The sequence below is a fragment of the Elephas maximus genome, chromosome 17, assembly GCF_024166365.1.
Source record: "Elephas maximus indicus isolate mEleMax1 chromosome 17, mEleMax1 primary haplotype, whole genome shotgun sequence".
Taxonomy (NCBI): domain Eukaryota; kingdom Metazoa; phylum Chordata; class Mammalia; order Proboscidea; family Elephantidae; genus Elephas; species Elephas maximus.
The window spans coordinates 75,909,481-75,930,934 of NC_064835.1; the positions used below are offsets into that span (position 1 = coordinate 75,909,481).

At 45.1% G+C, this 21,454-nt stretch overlaps 1 long non-coding RNA gene across 3 annotated transcripts; it reads right to left on the reverse strand.

Moving 5' to 3' along the window:
* Nucleotides 1–1,030: 1,030 nt before the first annotated feature.
* LOC126060473 (uncharacterized) lies at nucleotides 1,031–21,126 on the reverse strand. Of its 3 annotated transcripts, none has more exons than XR_007513597.1 (6): nucleotides 20,936–21,126; nucleotides 17,087–17,188; nucleotides 14,220–14,390; nucleotides 13,987–14,029; nucleotides 13,525–13,646; nucleotides 1,031–1,522 (listed from the first exon to the last, which is right to left on the reverse strand). It is a non-coding gene; the product is annotated as an uncharacterized LOC126060473 (long non-coding RNA). The 3 variants fall into 3 exon arrangements; XR_007513595.1 differs by lacking the exon at nucleotides 1,031–1,522 and adding an exon at nucleotides 10,167–10,650; XR_007513596.1 differs by lacking the exons at nucleotides 1,031–1,522; nucleotides 13,987–14,029; nucleotides 14,220–14,390 and adding an exon at nucleotides 10,167–10,650.
* Between the last annotated feature and the right edge of the window lie 328 nt (nucleotides 21,127–21,454).

Genomic DNA, 21,454 nt, shown 5'->3' on the forward strand with positions numbered 1-21,454 from the left:
TTGAAAGGAATATTGTTAAACACATGTGTCTCCGTCTTGAAGTTCATAGACCATGGAGGAGATGAGGTTAATCAAGAAATCATGCAATTGCACCTATGACTGTTACGTAAAGGGAAATTATGGGGCACTCCAAGAGTTTCTAAGAAAGAGTTTATCACTGGGAAGTGATCATCAAGTAGCAAGTGAAATTTGAACTAGGTGAAGGAGTGCGGCGGGGGAACGAACAGCGTGGGGAAGCCCTTGAGGCCACAAGAGGTGGGCTCACCTGCATCTTCCCAGCCAATCTGCAAGCTCTGAGTTTGGACCACGCCTCGTCTCTGCCTTTGCAGCTCTGGTATCTTACACGGTGCCTGACACATGGCAGGTCCTTAAAAAGTATTTGCTGAATAAACGAACAGCTCTAGATATATTCTTTGATTTCACCCCTGCTAAAAAAATTTTTTTTTTATGTGCTGCGTGGAGCCCTGGTGGCACAGTGGTTAAGAGCTTGGCTGCTAACCAAAAAGTCAGCAGTTTGAATCCACCAGCTACTCTTTGGAAACCGTATAGGGCAGTTCTGCTTTGTCCTATAGGGTCACTATGGGTCAGAATCAACTCAATGGCAACGGGTTTGGGTTTTTTTTTCGGATATGTGCTGAGTGGCTTCCCAGGTGGTACAAACGGTTTACACACTCAACTACTAGCTGAAAGGTTGATGGTTGGAATCCACCCAGAGGCACCTCATATGAAAAGCCTGGCAATCTACTTCAAATCAGCAATCAAAAACCCTATGGAACATAGTTGTACTCAGACACATATGGGGTTGCCATGAGTTGCAATCTATTTGATGGCAACTGGCCTTTTTATGTGCTGAATACAGCATAGGTGATGACTGTTTTCAGGGAGCCCCCATTTCAGAGAGCACCATAAATGTACAGCAGTGGGTCCCCTCCTGCACCCACAGAGACATGTGGGGTGTCCTCCTCCTGATATCCTGGACTCACTAGTGTATCCTCTTGTTTGTCCAGGAGAGTGAGAAGTGGAGGGGAAGGAAAAACAGTCACAGAACGTATAATGTGTATTCTCTGGCACAAACTGAGGAAAACCTGGCCAACTAGCTATGATTATTTGACTCAAATGAGGCTTTCTCGGTGCAAATATTTCTAGGAACTTAAGTTCATACAAAGGTTTTCTAGCTTACAGATGGACAATAAATCCAAGGGTTCTTCTTTCTGGGCCAAGCTAGGAAGGGAAATGTCAACCACATCCAGAAGACATTTTTGTCCTTGGGGAGAAGACATGCTTTGTGATCCCTTGCTGTGACAAATGAGTGAATTATCTCTCTAAGTCTGTAGGAAAGAAAAATGTACCTCAGACCCAGAAACGTTAGCATCCAAAGCTAACTGAACTTGTCCCTTCAGGGAATAGGAGGCAGGCTGCGGTCTCTTTGAAATCCTTCCAATGTCCGTCAGTTAACCTTCTGCCGAAGTGGATTTCGAGGTGTGACTATTTGGGATCTTCAATATGTTTCTCTGTCATAGTCCTTTAAAAACAAAACAAAACAAAAAACTATGTATCCTGAGCGGAGACAAAAGGAAAGATCTTACCTATTTTTAGGTGAGATAGTTCAAAAGACCCAGTCTTACTCTAAGGATTTTTTGGTCCTGTCCATTCTGAGTGATAGGGCAGTGGTGAAATGTTGCTAAGCAACACTTCACATCTCTCCTCAAAACCCAGCACCTAGCAACACCACTGCCTGGTTCTCACTCTCACACAGAGAAGCAGAGCCAATGCAGACAGTGTTGTCCGATAGGCCTGTCATAGTAACCTAGTGCTGCTGTAACGGAAATACCTCAAGCGAGTGTCTTTAAAGAGCAGAAATTCATTTTCTCACAGTTTAGGAGGCTAGAAGTCCAAATTCAGGGAGTTGCTCTGGAAGGAGGTCCTTCTTTGTCTATTTCAGCTTCTAGTAGCTAGCAGTCCTTGGGGCTCCTGGGCTTGTAGATTCATTTGCCTTCCTCATTGCCAGATAGACTCTGTTTTCCCCCTGTATGTGCTTGCTTCTGGGTCTAATCTGCTCTTTTTATAACTCAGAAGTGAGTAGATTTAGGACACCCCCTACACTGATACAGCCTCATTAACATAACAAAGGAAATCCTGTTCCCAAATGGAATTCCATCCACATGTACAGGGGATTAGGATTCCAACACTTATTTTAGGGGACACAATTCAACCCATGGAGCCCTGGTGGCACAGTGGTTAAGAGCTTGCTGCAAACCAAAAGGTCATTGGTTCTAATCTACCAGGTGCTCCTCAGAAGCCGTATGGGGCAGTTCTCCTCTGTCCTATAAGGTCACTATGAGTCAGACTTAATTCGATGGCATCGGGTTAATTCAACCCATAACAAGGCCTATGTCGCTTTTCTCCTCTCTTCCCAGTGATTCACTGTTGTAACAGGAAGGGTTATGGCACCTACTAGACCCCTTACCAGAAACTCCAGTGGTATAGTGGTTAAGACTTCAGCTGCTAACCAAAAGGTCGACAGTTCGGATCCACCAGGTGCTCCTTGGAAACCCTACGGGAAAGTTCTGTTCTGTCCTAGAGGGTCTCTATGAGTTGGAACCGACTCAATGGCAGTGGTTTTTTTTGTTTGGTTTAGACCCCTTGCCAGGTGCTGGGGATGCACAGGAAAAGATGAGGCCCCTGCCTTCAGTGAGAGTACAGTCTAGTTTTAGGGAGAGAGATGGAAATAGGTTATTATACTACAACGTGGTCATTGCTAGTGTGAGGAAATGGAAAAATGTATCATCTAAGCAGTTGGTGGAGCCCTGGTGGCACAGTGGTTAAGCATTTGGCTGCTAATCAAAAAGCTGGCAGTTGAAATCCACCAGCCGCTCCTTGGAAACCCTATGGGGCAGTTCTACTCTGTCCACATAGGGTCGCTATGAGGTGGAATCAACTTGACGGCGATGGGTTTGATTTATTTTTAAGCAGTTGGCACCACATTTCCTCACAGGAAGGGAACTTTCTCTATTTGATAAATTTCTGGGGCAGGGTGGTATGCCCCTGAGGGGTATGGATATTGTTGTCAAGGGGAAAAGTTGGGCTGTGGAGTGAATGTTTCTAAAAAAGAAGGGAAGGTAAGGAAGGGTGGGCCAGCTATGAGAAATCCTAGCTGGAGGACGGTTTAAAGAGTAATGTGGATTTTCAGTACTTTGCTTTAATGACCCACTTCCCATGACCCATAAACCTTCAGCAAACATTCTGCTGCCCCAGTAGCTTCCTGTTCGCTGTTACTGTGAAGGGGGTGATCAAAGAGAAGGGGCTGCAACTCTTGTTTGAGTTGATGCCAAGGACTAGTCATAAATTACAAAGCAAGAACAATGTGGCCAAGGCTGGAAGTTGGTGCACAAGTGTCCTTGAGAATCTAAACCCCTTCCCCTGAAAATCCAGAGAAATCCTGGGGAGGATGCTGGCTTACACAGTCTGAGAAACTATGTGATAGGATCTGAGTCAGTCCTTGCCAAACTTGCAGGGGAGGTGAGACCCCAGCCACCACCGGGGCTGTCCTCTAATGGAGGTGAGAGGAAGGGGTGTTGATTCTCCTGGGGAACTAGGCCAGGGACACAGAGGAGGTGACTCCCAGAGAAGGAGGAGCTCAGAGGATGCTGATAAGAAGGGGCAGGAGTGAAATGGAAGGGATCAGGGACCTGGACCACCTGCAAATGAGGATATCAACCCTTGGAAAATAGGGGCTTTGCTATAAGACGATAGGGGGGAAGGAGAGGGCAAAAGTGGACAAGTAAGAGATGACATCCTATCTTCTGAAGAGACAACTACATTTTTCCTCTCAAATTTCAAATCTCACCATTAGTATAGCCCTATCTTTACGTTGACACCATGTCTAGAAATAGATGATAGATTGATGATAGCCAGATAGCTAGCCAGATAGATACCAAAGTAAAACCCATTACAGTCTGTCTAGAAGGAAGCCTCAATAAGAATGTAATCACAGATCTCGGGGGAGATCAGACTCAGATTACATGCACCAGTGCTTATAGTGTGATTAAACTACACAAAATGAACACACTGTGGCACCTCTCTTTCGGAAGTCAGGTTTTGGAAAGTATTTGTGTTGCGACTATCTTACTTGCCTCTTTACTTCGGGGAGGAAAAAAAATACCCACTTTTCTTTACATAGAAAGTTTAATGATCCCTCCTTTAGCTGGAATTTCCTGAGCCTGTGGTAACATGTTGGTTTTACTGCTTTTGCTTCGGACTAAGGTAAGCTCAGAGGAAAAGGACCTTTCTTACCTGGCAGTGCTGAATCTGTAGAAACTTTGCTTGATGGTATTAACAGCCCAGACCCTGGCGACTGGGTGTGTGACCTATGTCTGCACAGGCCTGACTGTGGGCTCCCTGCTTCTGTGCTCATCAAATTGCACTTAGCAAAGGTACTTATTTAGGTGAACACTTCACAGAGGGGTATGGGAGAATTCCTGAGGGGTGCGGGGAGTTAGAGACAGAGAGAGAGAGAGAGCTTGAACATTCAGTATGGCAGTGGGTGATGGTGCTGGGAGAGGTTGCACTTTTACCTGGTGGTGAAGATGATAACCAGGAGCCCGACTCTCCTTTCTACCCATGACTTCCAGAGTCTCCTGGGTGCAAGTGGGAAGGCAGAGAGTGCAAGGCGTGTTACCACATGTAGCGCATCCAAGTGGGCTGAGGTGAGGAGGAGGCCAGAGGAGAAGAAGCCAGGAAGGGAGTGTAGGGCTATTTGACTCTGGTCCTTTCGGCTTGTTGGAAAAGACTTCTCTTGAGTATTTCAGACATAAAGCAAGACTGTGATGAATATTAAACCAGAAGACCTGCCTTGTATGTGAATATTTGTGGAAGGAATAAATGCATGGGTGCACTGGCTAATTAAATCCAATCTTCCTCATTGGCCATGGCAGTCTCACTAATCCACACATACCCCATCTGGTCTTGTGTGAACCAAGCAGTTCATTCTTCAGAGAAACCTCAACAACAATTCTACTTAGTCTTTATAGATCATGGGCCGGGAAATAGGAGTGCCTGCCTGTAATTTTTTTTACTCCAGAGCGTTCGAACAGATCCCACCCTTGGCAAAGAGAGACAGGTGCAGGAAGGAAGGAGGCCCGGGATTAAAATGGGGCCATTAGGTTGCTACGGTGTTATCTCTGCTTTCTGGCCTCTGCTGATTCTGAACTCAGTGTTATCAGTTCACCAAGAGGGATGTGTCAACGGGAAATTAGTTCACACTCGCTGAACTTGTAGATGAGAACCTGGGTTACTCTATCAGCCAAGGTCCCTGTCCAAGCATTTTATACCTTGCCAAGTTGTCCTTCAAGTAGAAAGGTAGCAGACAGACATTCTCCAGCATCAGAGGAAAACAGCATCCCAGGATCCTTAAAAAGTGTAGTTCAAAATGAAGCCTAGCCAAGAGATGAATCAAAATAGAAAATGAAGGAAGGGAGAAGCTGTGGTAAAAAGACTGGTAAAGAAGGATGACTCCATTTAAACCAGGAGTTGAGACTATGAAGACCCATTGCCGTCAAGTTGATTCGGACTCACCGAGACCCTGTAGGATAGAGTAGAACTTCTCCATACAGTTACAAGGAGCGGCTGGTGGATTTGAACTGCTGACCTTTTGGTTAGCAGCCTGTACTACTGCAGAAATCATGGTTTTAGAATGAAATGTAAATAATAAATCTTAACAGTATAAACCCAGTAAATTTGGGAGGCTGAAAGGGAGGAGGGTGGAGGAAATATAAGAAGGTTAATTTCTTCTCTTTTATAACAAGGAATTAATAGACAATGTCTAAAGTTAAAACATGCTTTAAAATAAATAGTGGTTGTCATCAAGTCAATTCTGACTCATGGCAACCCTGTTCTCCACAGGGTTTTCAATGGCTGATTTTTTTCAGAAATAGATCGCTGGGCCTTTCTTCTCAGGTGCCTCTGGGTGGACTCAAACCTCCAGCCCTTCAGTTAGCAGCGAGCGCATTGACCATTTGTACCACCAGGGACTTCCTTAAGATAACAACTACTCATTAATACTTTTCATAAGCCCTTTCCTTAATTTTTGTGGGTTATTTTAGAAATTAGTATTTTTTTATGATGAGGAAACATTTATCTGAAATTCAGCAATTCCTTCAGTTTTACTTCTGTTAATCCAAGAACAATTACACTCAATATTTGTTATTTAAAATAGGATCTTTACACTAACCACAAAGTAACCACTGGTAAAATAAAAAAAATTGTCTATCACAAGACAGAATTAAGAGAGTGAAGGGCATACCACAGAGCATGAGAAGGTATTTGTAACATATAGTTAACAAAAGGCTCATGTCTAGAATATGTAAATAACCCCAGGAAATCAGAAGTAAAATAACAGATAACTCAGTAGAAAAACTGGGCAAAAGATTTGAACAGGCATAAAAGAGATGTCCCAAATGGCCAATAAATACGTGCAAAAGTACTCAACCTCATTAGTTTTCAGCGAAATGCAAATTTAAACCCCAATGAGCTACGACTTTGTACCCAGGATAGTAAAAAGAAAAATAAATGGACAAGTGCAGAAAAGGTTGGGGACTCCTGGAACTCTCAAACACTTCTAATAGCAGTGTAAACTGATAAAATTACCATGGAAAACTGGTCTTTTCTACTTAAAGTTGGCCACGTGCATGCTGTATGCCCCAACAATTCTAGTCCTGGGCAGTGTCTACAGAAATGTGTACATATGTGGCTCAAACAGATACAGGAGTGTTGATAGCAACATTATTTATAAATATCCCCAAACTGGAAATAACCCAAATGTCTGGTGACAGCTGAATGCATAAATAAACTGTGGAATACTATACAGCAATACTACAGGTGTGTGCAATAATGTTAATGAATCTTTCAAACATATTTTTGACCCAAAGAAGCTAGACATAAAATAATTCCTAATATAAGAAAAGAAAAGGCAAAACGAATCTATGGTATTAGAAGTCAGGATAATGTCATATTTAGGGAAGAAGGAGAGAATAATAATTGGAAGGTGTGATGGCTACGGTTATGTGTCAATTTGGCTGGGCCATGATTCTCAGTGGTTTAGCAGTTATGCAATGATGTAATCGTCTTCCATCTTGTGATCTGATATAATCACCTAAATGATGTGATATGATGTGATCAGCCAATCAGTTGTAAGGGGAGTTTCGTCAGGGGTGTGGCCTGCATCCAATATATATGGATGCTCCGGCAAAGCTTGCTGGCTTTTGCTCTGAATCCTGCATCTGGCTTGTCATCATCTAACCTCTGGTTCTTAGAATTTGAGCTAGCGGCCTGCCTTCTTGCCTGCCAGTCTTGGGATTTGTCGACCTCCTCAACCTGTGAGCCAGCAGTCTGCTGTCTTACTTGCTGATCTTGGATTCGTCAGCCCCTGCAACTACATGAGTGAAGAGAAGCCTCCAGCCTCATGCCTGACCCATGGTCTTGGGATTTGCCAGACTCTAATTGTGTGAGCCATTTCCTTGAGATAAATCTCTCTCTCTCTCTATGTGCTTCACTGGTTTTTCTTCTCTGGAGAACACAGCCTAAGCCAGAAAGACTCATGGAGGAGGGTGAGTGGGCTTCTAGAATGCTGGAAATGTTCTACTTCTTGACCTGAATAGACGTTACACAGATGTGTTTACTTTGTGATAACTCATCGAATTTACAATTTTGATTTGTTTCTTTTTCTGTGTATATGTTATACTTCGATTAAAAGCTTATTAATACTAGAATTCAAATTAAGAAATTTATAATAATTTTTATTTATGTTTATATTTCCATCAGAATATCTCTTTTATAAAGATGGTCTCTAAATATTAACGAAGGTTATTCTGGATGGAGGGATTTAGGGTGATTTAAATTTTTCTTTGTACCTTTCAATATTGTTTGAATTTCTATAATGCATACATCATTTCTTTAGAAATACAGTGAAGGCATTTTGCTACAAAACAAAAAGATCTGGCTTAATGGGAAACCCGTTGCCATCAAGTTGATTCCAACTCATACCGACCCTATAGGACAGAGTAGAACAGCCCCATAGGGTTTCCTAGACTATAATCTTTATGGCAGCAGACTGCCACATCTTTCTTTCACGAAGAGGCAGGTGGGTTCGAACCACTGATCTTTCAGTTAGCAATGGAGCACTTAACCTCTGCACCACCACGCCTCCTTGCTTCATGGGAACGATGGGCTAAAACCAAGATGTGTTAGAAGAGTAATAAATGTAATTAGGACTGCCCAGCAACAGAACAGTCTACTTTACAAAATAGTAGTCCCCTCGCTTCAGAAGTGCTCAAGCAAAAGAGGATGAAGCGTTGTCTTTGGTGATTTCTTCACTGCTGAATGACTTCTCGCTTTCAGAATTGTTGAGTCCATGGCTGTGCTTTCATTGGCCGCTGCCCAACGGCACTTGGGAGGCACCTCATTCTCAGCAGAGCATTTCCCAAAGCCAATTGGAGGTGGGGCTATTTCTGGAAATGATTCCTAGACACATCTGGTCCCTCTGCTGACTTGTGGATTCTTGTTAGTTTCAAGTACAGAGATCGTTCCCTTTAGTTTGGGCGTTCTATCAGCCTTCCTACCTTTTGCCTCAAGTGATTCTGGCCTAAATTTGGGGCTCATCTCACTTTGATTTGTGTAGATCTTCTCCAATTTCTGCAGACTTTCCAAGCTTATAATTTCATTTTCCCCTCCTAATGTAGTTGTTCCTTTCGGAACCACCATGTCTATTAGCTACATATTTGGTCAATGTTATTGTTTAAGGAGACCTGGTGGCACAGTGGTTAAGAGCTATGACTGCTAAACAAAAGGTCAGCAGTTTGAATCTACCAGTGGCTCTTTGGAAACCGTATGGGGCAGTTCTACTCTGTCCTTTAGTGTCGCTATGAATCAGAATCGACTCAACAGCAATGGGTTTGGTTTTGTTTCTTGGTTGTTGTTAGGTGCCATCAGTTAATTCCGACTCATAGTGACTCCATGTGATAGAGTAGAACTGCCCCACAGAGTTTTCTAGGCTGTAATCTTTACAGAAGCAGATCGCCAAGTCTTTTCTCTCACCGAGCCATTGGGTGGGTTTGAACTGCCAACCTTTCAGTTTGCAGCCAACCACTTAACCCTGGGCTCCTTCATTTGGTCAGTAGGAGATTTAAAATAAGAAGATCTCCTTTTTAGTTATTTAACAAACATTTAGGCACTTGCTACAAGCAAAAAAAAAAAAAAAAAAAAAGGAGAAAAAACTCTTTTACACACAAGCAAGGGTACCACTTAACACAGGGTAAATTTTTTTTTATATGCTAAAGAGAAAATCCATGGGAGCAGGGATTTTTATCTGTTTTGTTCTTTGATTATCCCCAGCATCCAGAGCAGGAATTGGCACATGGAAGGGCCTCAATAACTATTTGTTGAGTGAATCTCTGGCTAGTCGAAGAGATAGACATGCACTTAAAGAAAGATATGCAAGGTAGAAGATATGTGCAAAGTGTTGTGAAAACCTAGAAGAGGAAATAAAATAGGTCTTTGAGGATCAGGGAAGATCTTGAGCTGGCCTTTGATAAATCAATAGGGTATTGATAGAATGAGAAATGAGTGGAAGCCATTTCGGGTAGAAGGAAGAACCCAGGCAAAGGCGAATATTGTATATTCAAGGAAAGGCAAGTAGTCTGGATGTGGGAGAGGGGAGGATGGTGGTAAAAGGCAAGGCAGGAGAATGAAGGTTTTTGAATGACGTTCTAAGAAATTTAGGTAGATTCCATAAATGACAGGTAGGAACCATTAAAGGTTTTTGATCGGGGAATGACAAGTTAATATCTATATTTTGGAAAATTAGCTCAGGTGGCAGTATAGATGCTATGTTTGGGAACTAGACTAGAAGCAGGGAGATCATTAGGAAGGTATTACAATAGTACAGGAAGGCATATAATCACCCAAACTAGGGCAGTGGCAGTGGGAACAGAAAAAAGAGGACAAATTATTTTAGTTAGGGTTTTCTAAGAAGCAGGAAGGAAACATGGTGGTGCAGTGGTTAAATGCTTGGCTACTAACCAAAAGGTTGGTGGTATGAACCCATGGGAGAAAGATGTGGCAGTCTGCTTCCCTAAGGATTACAGTAGTCTTGGAAACCCTATGGGGCAATTCTACTGTGTTCTGTAGCGTCAGTATGAGTTGGAATCTACTCAACGGCAGTGCGTGGGTTAAGAAGCAGATGTCAACATTGGATTAGATGTGCAAGAGATTTATTTGGGGGAACATGTGGAAGGATAAAGTGGGAGGAACCAGAGAAGTTGGGGGTGAGCCTTCAGACCACAAAGGGGGTCTGACCCCTGTAAAAGAGAGAAGGAAGGAGGACTAGGGAGGAAATTCTCAGACTTAGCACAGGTCTAAGAAGTTTCTGCCTGAGGGGGAGTCCTGGTGCCGAAGTCACCCTTTAAAGCAGTCCTGAGCTCATACAGGTAGACTTGCGTATGGGCTTAGTCACAGGTGGGGTGCAGCTCGTGGGAAGCAAAGTCTTAGTGGAAACACAGTGATGGATCCAGAAGGGCAGCAGATGGGAACTTCAGTCAATTCGGCTCCCCGAAGCAGGAGATATGAACTGCACATTTTCGTGGGCATCAAAACTTCCTGAAAGTTCGATGTGGGGAAGAGGGAAGAGCTGAATTTACTCAGAGGTTTGTAGCTAGGCATCTGACCCGATGCTAATACCATTAACGGAAGAAGGGAATGTGGTAGAAGGAACAAGTTTTATTGGGGACATTAATGAGTTTGACTTTGGATATGTTTAGTTTGAGGTTCCAATGAGGTATCCAAGGGATATATCCTGAAGACAGTTGGAAATTCAAGAATGAACGTGACAGAGACTACAAGCTGCTCACCAAACCTTGCTTCTGCTACTTTCTGGGCACCCTGTCTACATTTACCAGCCTTCCTTGCAGTGAGGTGTGTAACCGTGTGACTGAGTCCTAGCCAGTGAAATATGAGCAAAGGTGTGTTTCACTCCCAGACGTGGAGCTTAAACCTCTTACTTATACTCCCGCATGCCCCTTCCCCTTCCGCTAATTGGCACTGACAGGGAAACCATGAAGCTGCATGCTGAAGGTGGCAGAGCCTCCATCAGCTTGGATCCCTGAATGACTATGTGGAATAGAGCCCTTCTGCCCACCTGTAGAGTCCCCTGATGGTGCAAACAGTTAACATGCTCTGCTGCTAACCAAAAGGTTGGTGGTTTGAGTCCACCCAGAGACTCCTCGGAAGAAAGGCCTAGTGATCTACTTCTGAAAAATCAGCCATGGGAACCCTGTGGAGCACAGTGCTACTCTGACACACGTGGAGGTGCCATGAGTCAGTATTGACTTGATGGTGACTGGTACTGGTTTGCCCACTGTCTTAGTTATCTAGTGCTGCTGTAACAGAAATTCCACAAGTGGGTGGCTTTAGCCAACAGAAATTTATTTTCTCACAGTTCAGCAGCCTACAAGTCCAAATTCAGGGTGCTGGCTCTAGGGAAAGGCTTTCTCTCTCTGTCAGCTCTAGGGGAAGGTCCCTGTCTCTTTTCAGCTTCTGTTTCTCTGCATGTCATCTATCTTCCCCCATCTCTGCTTGCTTGCGTGCTTAATCTGCTCTTTTATATCTCAGAAGAGATTGGCTTAAGACACACCATACAATAATACTGCCTCATTAACACAACAAAGAAAACCCTTCACCCAATGGGATTATAACCATAGGTATAACCAAACCAAACCTGTTGCCCTTGATTCTGACTCATAGTGGACATATAGCACAGAGTAGAACTTCCCTTTAGGGTTTCCAAGGCTATAATCTTTACTGAAGTAGACTGCCACATCTTTCTCCCCTGGCGTGGCTGGTGGATTTGAACCACCCACCTTTTGGTTAGCAGCCAAGTGCTCAACCACTGTGCAACCAGGACTCCTCAAGCCACTGGTTTGAGGGTTAGAATCTACAACACATGTTTTGGGGGATACAATTCAATCCATAACACCCACCTAGCATGGCCTTGGGCTGTTCAACTGAGCAAGAAATTCATTTCTATTATCTTTAGGCTGATCATCAACCCTAACAAACCCTAACTAGTACACGGAGGTTCAAGAGGCCATGGCTAGAGATGCAGCTGTGGGAGTGTTGTTGTTGTTGCTAGGTGCTGTCAAGTTGGTTCTGACTCATAGCAACCCTGTGTACAACAGAAGGAAACATTGCCTGGTCCTGAGCCATCCTCACAATTGTTATACTTGAGCCCGTTGTTGCTGTGTTAATCTATCTCGTTGAGGGTCTTCCTCTTTTTTACTGACCCTCTACTTTATCAAGCATGATGTCCTTCTCCAGGGACTGGTCCCTCCTGTGGAATAGACAAGGGAATCAAGGGAGGGAATATAGAACAAGAGAAGAGAGCTGAAGACAGACTCTAGGGTAATACCTTCCCTGCACCCAAAGGCCAGGTGGTTGACAAAGAGCCAGGGAAGGAAACCAAGACCATGACCCAGACTGTCAGGAGGGACTGGTGTTATTACTGCTCTTTTCAGAAGAGGAAAGTAAAATGTGGAGAGATTTACCTAAGGTAATTTGGTGGCAAAACCAGAACCAGAATTCTGTAGCTGAGGCCCCCAACAGCCTCCCTCAGCCCATAAACCGGGTTTTTATTCTCAGTAGCACCAAGTGACCTGACCTGGCTGCTCCTTGATCCCTCCCTCCTCCTTCTGGCTATGGGGACTAGCTGATCCCTCACTGCAGGCTCAGCTCTTCCTCCGTTTCCCAGAACCAATCCTGAGCTGAGACAAGAGGCCAGTTCCCACTGCTCGTTCTGCGACTCAGCCTCAGGTGACCATTGTCACTACTCTGTTTAGCCAACTGGGCCTCTGCCTTGTTCCTGAGACTCAGTCCCCAGCTCGTGTCCCAATTCTCATAGCTTGACTGTGGTCTGGTTCCTGGTCTGGTCCCGAGTGTCCTGTTCAACGAATCTGCCTAGAATATCGGCCATCTTCAAACTGGAATGTTGCTTCGTTGTTGTTCGCGCCTTAGTACAGAGCCCTGGCCCGAGGACTGGGGTCCCACAGACAGACTCCTTGTTCAGGTTTCCTGGCTCCTGTGTCTCCCTTATGCTTGAGCCCCATCACCTCATCTGGAGCCCCTCACCAGCTCATTTTCTAACCGGGGATCTGTGTTTGCTCTCACCCTGCCTAAGCTTTCGTGCTTTGTCTGCCTGACAAAACCTTCTTTCCATTCAGCACCTGCTGCAGGGGCTGTGCCCTCCCCCCCCACCAGGACTTGCCATCTGTCCCAGCCCACAGCCCCTCCCACCGGGTCCATCCAGCTGCCAGCCGCTGACCACACTCACAGCAAGCAGTCCCGGGTAAATCGCAGCGCCCCCCCCCCCCCCGCCCCCAGCCGAAGACAGGGCTCTGATTGCCATTCGCCAACATTCACGTTTGGAATGGCGCCAAGGCCTCGGGCTGCTGTTACCTGAGCCTGCTTGGATTTTCTTACCTAATTTTCTTCTTGGGGTATCATTGATGCCTTCTGTGAATCTTTGAATAGCCTTCATAAGATCTTTTCAACATGACTCAGGCTTGTTCTGAAAGGATCTTGTTACTAGATATCACAGTGGTCTGTATACATAAGGAGAGAACGTTCACTGTCTTATTTATGTTTGTTATGAACGAAATGGTTTTATTCAGAAAAAAATAATAATAATAATAATGAGGATCAGCTTATATACCATACCCTGATTTGGGCTCATTTCAAAGTTGTGAACTTGAAGTGAGCCCTCCACCTCAAGTCACTAATGACAAATTCAACGAATTTATGCTTCTGGAACTTTCAGCGGACTCGGATTCCCTCCTGAGACTGTACTACCCCTTCCTCTCCCTTTAATAAAAATACTCTTCTTAATAATTATTAATGGTGAGGTGTAACCGACATAAGTGTGTAACAAATTTAAATATTTACTTCAAGTTGGACTTCACTCAGCATACTTGGAAGGTTTTCTTCTCTGTGGGAATACAAAGAACATGGTTGGGAGTGTCCTGGGTCTGTTACAAACAGCTGCTTGGCTGGGTGAAACGCAGGGATGAGTGTGAGCTCCCTCCTCCCCCAGCATGATCTTTTATCATTTAGCAGTTAGGTAATGTCTAGGCTTGGGCCATTCGTGAAGGCAGGGATTCTAGAAATTTCTCACTAACCTGAAATGACTTCATCTTTCAAATCATAGTCAAGATTTTCTTGATCCAGTTGCTGAAATAATAGGTTAGCCCATCATCTTCACTCTCTACCATCAGCACTTTTTCTTCTCTTTTGGGGGACCTTGATTGTGCCTGTGAAGCTTTCCACTGTTTCTAAATTCTTTCTGTTACCTTAGCAAAATCATAGAAGACCTTGCTTTATTTCTTTCTATATCCTTGAGGCCTTCTTCTGCATTCGCTAAAATTTTAGCTGAAGAGAACTTGGAAGACTCACATTTATTAACTCCAAATAGCAAATTGATTTTATTATTGCCAACCACTGAATTCTCATAGGATGTACTTCAGAAATGATTACAGATGATAAGCACCTGAACCAATGAAAGCTGGGTTTCCTTTGGAATTCCATTTTTAAGGAAAACCAAACTCCTGCCTTAGAGTTGATTCTGACTCATAGCAACTCTACAGGACAGAGTAGAACTGCCCTATAGGGTTTCCAAGGAGCAGCCGGTGGATTTGAACTGCTGACCTTTTGGTAGGTGGCCAAGCTCTAGACCACTGGACCACCGGGAAGCTGCAACTTAAAAGAAAAAGAATGTGGGTTGTATGGACAGTACATGCCTCACTCATTCAGGAACCGTTTACACACTACCTCCTCTTTAGAGGCTCTCTGAGTGTAAGGGATTTAGGTGATTGGACACGGCCCCTGGCTGTAGGAGACTTACAGCCTGGTAGTAGAGATGAGGCAGGTATCCCTGGGTGGTGCAAATGCGTAAGCCCTGGACTACTAACCAAAAGCTCAGCAGTTCAAACCCGGCCAGAGTCACCTTGGAAGTAAGGCCTGGCCATCTGCCTTTGAAAGGTCACAGCCTAGAAAACTTTATGGGGCAGTTCTACACATGGGGTTGCCATGAATTGCAATCGACTTGACAGCAACTAACAACAACAACATCATACAACTTGCTGAAGGAGAGAAGGGAGGTAACTTGTCTCAGGGCCTTGAAGAAGCATTTGTGGAGATGTCATCTGAGCTAGGCTTTGAAGAATGGGTAGGAGTTCCTCAAGTTGGCAGCTCTGAAAAGGCATTTCGAATGGAATTACTATCTTCATTTCACAGTTGAGGGAACTGAGGCTCACTGAGGTTAAGCCGCCCAAGGCCATAGCTAATAATAAGTGATAGATCTAGAAATTGAACCCTGAGCCCAGCTGGCTTTGAGTACAAGTCTTTTTCTAGTACACACAGGTTTTAACACAAATCACCTCATTTAATGTTCACAACAATTCGTGAGGTAGATGTTACTGTTGTTCCCAGGTCAGGGTCTTTTGGTTTTAAAGAAGAGAGTACTCAGACAGTTCAAGTGAAGGGAGGTTTTTGTTTTGCATTTCTATTTTGGAAATAAAGATATAAGGGCATCTCAGGGAACTCAACAGAGGAAATGGAGCAGAACCTTATGCAAACTGAATTATTTGTTGCTCTTGTGTGTCTCTTTTGTTTGTTCCTTCTCTTGTTGTGAATTAGCCACCATCGTTCTACCTCAGCTTGTACACGGCCCCCAAACTTCCCCAAGCCCAGGCACTTAAGGCCTTACTCATGTTAATTCTCAAATGAGAGACTTGATTACATCCATTCTTGCCCTGGGCAGAGCCCCTCGCTGCCCGTCATTGATAGACTGCTGGTCTGGTGTCCTCCTCACCTCCACAGAACTGTGGCTGGAGTGGTAGGAGTAGAGACGGATGGTTCCTGGCCATGCAGCAGAGTGTGGTAGGACCGAGAAATAATAATCACCTCCGTTATGCAAATGAGAAAACTCCCAGAAAGATCACGTAACGTTCCAAAGGTCACACGGCTACTAAGCCATCAAGAACAAACTATTGTTGTTACCTGCTGTCAAGTCAGGCCCCCAAATCATGGGGACCCCGTGTGCAACAGAGCAAAACACTGCGTGGTCCTGCCCCATCCCTGTGATCAGTTTCCAGTGGGATTGTGTGACCCATAGGGTTTTCACTGACTGATTTTTGGAAGTAGGTCACCAGGCCTTTCTTCCTAGTCTGTCTCTGAAACTGGTTCAGTATCATAAGCGACACCAGTTCTTGTAGACGTAAACCGACTAGACCTAGAATTTGCCAATGATTTTGGTGCCAGAATCAGTGCACCCACAACCTTGCACGATGCTGTCTCCAAGCTGGTTCCAAAACGGCTGCTTTGAGCCAGGTAGCCATATGTGGTACCGTTTCTTCCATAGTGAGAATGCACAGATCAAGGAGTGGAAATGGTGGTGAACCCTTTCACTATTACCTAATAACCCACTTTCCTTCTCAAAAACTGGGTCTCTGGGGTTTAGGGGGCATGGTTCCCAAGGGGGACATGCTTTCATGTCACAATATTCCCGTTGAATTTCATCCTGTGGACTGGCTATTTGGGGGCTCTTTATACATTAAACCTGTGACAGCCAGAACTCGACGGGACTGCCTTGTTTTTCCAGGTCTCACACAGGTTCCAGCTTTCACAAGCTTTACTGTACCACTTAACCAACAGGCAGATAGAGAAGGGGAAGTTACTGAATGGGCTGGGTAATACAAGGGGACATTGGGATGCTATACAGTGAGGATAGAGAGGACCAGGTCTGGCACTCAGGGGATTCAGCGGACTCTTAGTAATTCCACGCCCAAAAGTAAAACTTAATGGAAAACTATAGCTACCCGTTAAGTGTAGGACCACTAAGAATTCAGAACTCAGAAATAAAGGTCTCTGTCACCTCAACAGATAAAGAACCCCCAGTCAGTTCATGGAAAAAAGAATCAGGAACGGGCGGTATTATGGATTGAATTGTGTCCCCTAAAAAGATATGTTGAAGTTCTAACGCTGGTACCTGTGAATAAGCCGTTGTTTGGAAATAGGGTCTGTGAAGATGTTACTAGTTAACAAGGTCACACTGGGGTGGGGTGGGTCCTGAAGCAATCCGAGTGGTGTCCTGGCAAAAGGGAAGAAAAGACAAGTGAGTCAGACAGGAAGATGAGTGTGTGGTGATAGAGTACTGCTGTGGCCGCAAGCCAGGGCACAGCTGGGGCTACCAGACAGAAGCTGAGAGACAAGGAACGGTCTTCCCCGGAGTCTCTGGAGGGAGCATGGTCCTGTCCACATCTGAATTCATTCTAGCCTCCAGAACCACAAGACAATAAGTTTCTGTTCTTGTAAGTCACCCGATTTGTGGTATTTTGTTATGGCAGCTCCAGGTGGTGGAAAAAGAAGTGGTAAGTATCAACCTCAGGACAGTTACAGAAATGAGAACTGTGGTTTTAGTAGTTTTAAATAGTAAAATATTATAAATATTTTTTATTTTAAATATAGAATTATATATATGTATGTACCTACAGCCATCGAGTTGATTCCAACTCTTAGCGACCCTATAGGACAGAGTAGCGACTGGTGGATTTGAACTGCCAGCCTTTTGGTTACCAGCCAAACTCTTACCACGGTTTCCATATATGTATGTATGTGTATATATGTAGTACTTAACTTTACAGTTTAGTTCATATAAAAAGGAGTGGATCATGCCAGTTATTTGTCCGTTGCTGTCAGATACACTCCCGCATTTCCAGCTGCTCTGCTCTGTGTCACAGGAGACTGAGCCCTGCAGACCACATTTCCCAGGCTCACTTGCCAGCTGACTTCCACTTAGGTTTGGCCAGTGGGAGGCCCTGGCAAGAGACAGTCAGAAAAGGAAAAGGAGAGAAGCCAGGATAGGCTCCCCTTTAGGCAGCATCCCTGGCTGTGTGCCTTCTCTGCAGTTCAGCCCTGGCAGGGCAGTTGCTCCCCTCAGAGCCCCAGCTCCAGCCCGGCAGCTTTTGTGGGTCCAGCTCACACTGGCATTCCTGGTGTTTGGACCGCCTTCGTCTTCTTTGTCCTTTCTTCCCTGGGGGATGTAGCACCTTCCTGCCATTACTAATCTCTGGTGTGCCTCACCTTCCCCTGCATGCTCTATCAGTTTCTCTAACACAGTACTTCTTAATTCCCCAGAATAAATCCCTGCTGTTGATCTACATGGGTTAAACTCTATTTTCTGAGCCTGACTAATACTATATATTATGGATTGAATTGTGTCTCCTCCTCCCCCCACCCAAATATGTCCTGATCCCTGTACCTGGGAATGTAATCCTGTTTGGGAATACAGTGTTCTTTCTTATGTAGGGTGTGTCCTAAATCTAATCATTTCTGAGTGATATAAAGAGCACCACAGACGGAGAAATACGCAAGAACAAAGAGGTGAAGTCGGGGGTGGTGGGGAATAGATGCCACATGAAGATGGCCAAGGAGCTGGGACCGCTAGGGCTACAGAAGCTGAGACAAGGATCTTCTCCCAGAGCCAACAGAGAGAAAAACTTCCCCTAGAGCCAGTGTCCTGAATTTGGGCTTCCAGCCTCCTAAACCATGCAAACATAAATATCTGTTCTTTAAAGTCACCCACTTGTGGTATTTCTGTTACAGCAGCGTTAGGAACCTAAGACACCGTGTCTCTGTGCCATTACCCCACTAGAATGCGTTGTTATTAGCCTATACATTTCCATCATCGCAATGACTTCTGCATCCCACAGAATCGATATGAGCACAAATGTATGTGACTGAGTTGAAAAAACAAAGTCGCACTCATCAGTGCCTTGCAAGGAACATCAAGAACTAAGACTGTTCTGGGAATTTTAGGATCACAGCAGCCTTGCCCTGAGACAAGGTCACAACTGTTTTCCAAGAAGTGGTTGCATCCCAGAATTATCATTTTAATCATGTCAAGTATGACATGGCGATGAGGGAGGCGTCATGGCTTCCAAAGGCTAACATGGCATGGTGACAGCTTTCCCAAGCCAACTCTTGTTTAACTAGCCACTTAAACCCATAGGGGGAGAACTTTCTTAAAGACATTCTGAAACAAATGTTGTATTCCTTGTGATCCTGGAAATCAGGTCTTAAGACAGTGGAATGTAAAAAACTTGGAACTTTCAAGAGCAGATAGATGAGAGGGTAATCAGACGCTTTCCACAAAGGACTCTTCACTTTAAGAAAGGGCACAGCTCATAAGGCCTTTAAATACTAAATCCCTGTAATACGTTTAAAGCCCCACCTCACATTTGAAAGCTTCAGCTTTAGCTTCATTCTTTTGGCCTGGAGCCAGGTGGATTTCTCTTGCATTCTCACCAGCTTCTAAGTGTTGCAGTCATCAGTTTATACAAGCTTGCTCTTCATTTTTTTCCTCTTTCTATTTCAATGATAAGATAGTTAGGTGTTTGCCTCCTAAATTTTGAATTCTAGGAAGCGTTTTTTTTTCTTACCCTGTTATTTTTTGTGTGGGGTCAAGGTGATAGTTAACTAGCACCGTGTTTAGGTGAAATAGCAAAAGCCGACTAGCTCTGACCAGTATACAGGTGGTCACAGTCTGAAGTCAGCATGGCCTTGTTACTCAGTTTGTGGTTTGTGGTCCCCCATTGCTTGGGAGCTTGTTGGAAGTACAAGGTCTCTAGCCCCACCTCAAATCCAACTAATCAGAACTTGCATTTCCCCAGCTTCCTGGTGCTCTGCGTTCTCATAAAAGTGTCAGAAGCTCTGCTCTGTGGTGTTCAGGTTTTTACTAAAGCAACAGGAAAAGTCCGAAGAGTTGTGGCCAAGAGCACAGACTGTCAGCTCTGAATGTCAGCCTCAGCACTGCCTTGGGGAAGTCTCTTAAGGACAAGCAGAGAAGGAGGCTGTGGTCCCTGAGGGCCATCACTTAGGTGGTGAATTGGAAGAGAGAGCGAATGTGAATGCTTTGAGTCAAAGGCATCGCCTCCTATCTCCCCCACCTGTGGCCCTTCAGGAAACCCTAGTGGCGTAGTAGTTAAGTGCTCAGGCTGCTAACCAAAAGGCTGGCAGTTTGAATTCACCAGGCGCTCCTTGGAAACTCTAGGGGCAGTTCTACTCTGTCCTATAGGGTCACTGTGAGTTGGAATCGACTCAACAGCAAAAGTTTTGGTTTGGTGGCCCTTCAGAAGGTGGCTGTGTCTGCAACAGACTTTGCTGGTATCTTCCTGACATCCATTCTCTCCTTCTTCTTTCTTAACAAGGCGTCCCCTTAGGCAGGTGACCCTATTCCCAGCTCTGGGATAACTACTGGTGTGCACCTTTATTTAAGAGTGAGGGACTCTATCCAGAAGCCGTCCATAGACTCTCCCACAAGTCTCATCAGCCAGGATCGAGTTACTTGCCCTGTAATGGGCTAAGGATTTATCTCTATGCAGGGGAAAGGGCCACCTTCCTAAAGGGTGGACTCTGAGCAAAACTTGTTAACAAGAAGAGAAGGGATACTTGGGCTGGGAAGGCAGCCAATGGTATCTGCCACAGAGACAGACGACCTCAGGTGTCTGAGGGCAGAGGTGATCTCCTGGGCCAGCCTGAAGTGGAGGGAATTGGGGAGGAAGCAGGAGCATGTTATAGGAGGTCCTGATCCGGCCTTCCCCCAGCATGCCCCTGTTTGGATCCACTGCTTCCTTGTCTGCTTTTTCTGGGGCAAGGATGGAAGCCAGCAGTTTGGGAAGCTGCCATCTCTGAGGCTGAACATTTCCTGCTGGGCCGGAGCCCGGAAGAAGCTGTTTTCATCTTTCTGGTTAAGTGAGTGGTATTCCCCAAGTCCATGGGGTCAGAAACTGTGGCGGCTGCAGCAGAGGAGGGGGTCGGGCATCAGGAATGTTCTTACCTCCTCTTCAGTTCTGTCTCCTCACCTCACCCCTGCCGGGCCATCCCAGGTGCACAGGTCCAGGAAGGCCAGCAGTGGAGTCCAAACTGTTTGGTTCCCCAGCACACCAGATAAGCACCTTCCCCTCTGGTGCTTATCACCCAGGCCACTGGCCCTAATAGGAAGAACGACAAGCAGGAAAACAGATCAGCCTGAAGTACCTTCCTGAGATGGCTGAGTACAGGCCCTCCCATTTAAGCAGCCAGTCTCAGGCCCTGAGAAGAGGAGGGCCCTGGAATGACAGACAGACACCCAGTCCCTGGTTTATTTAGGGACTGGGTTCCTAAAGCCATTGCCCTGCGCCCCGCATCACAAAGGACTTCAGGGAACCACTGAACACAGCCACCTCATGAGGAAATAACCAGGACCTGGATGGCAGTCCCCGCATTCTGCTGTCTGTGCCACGGAGCTGCTTTTGTTTCATTTCCATCTGCACATTTTTCTCTGTCTTTGCAGACCAGCTTTCTCTATTCTGTTTAC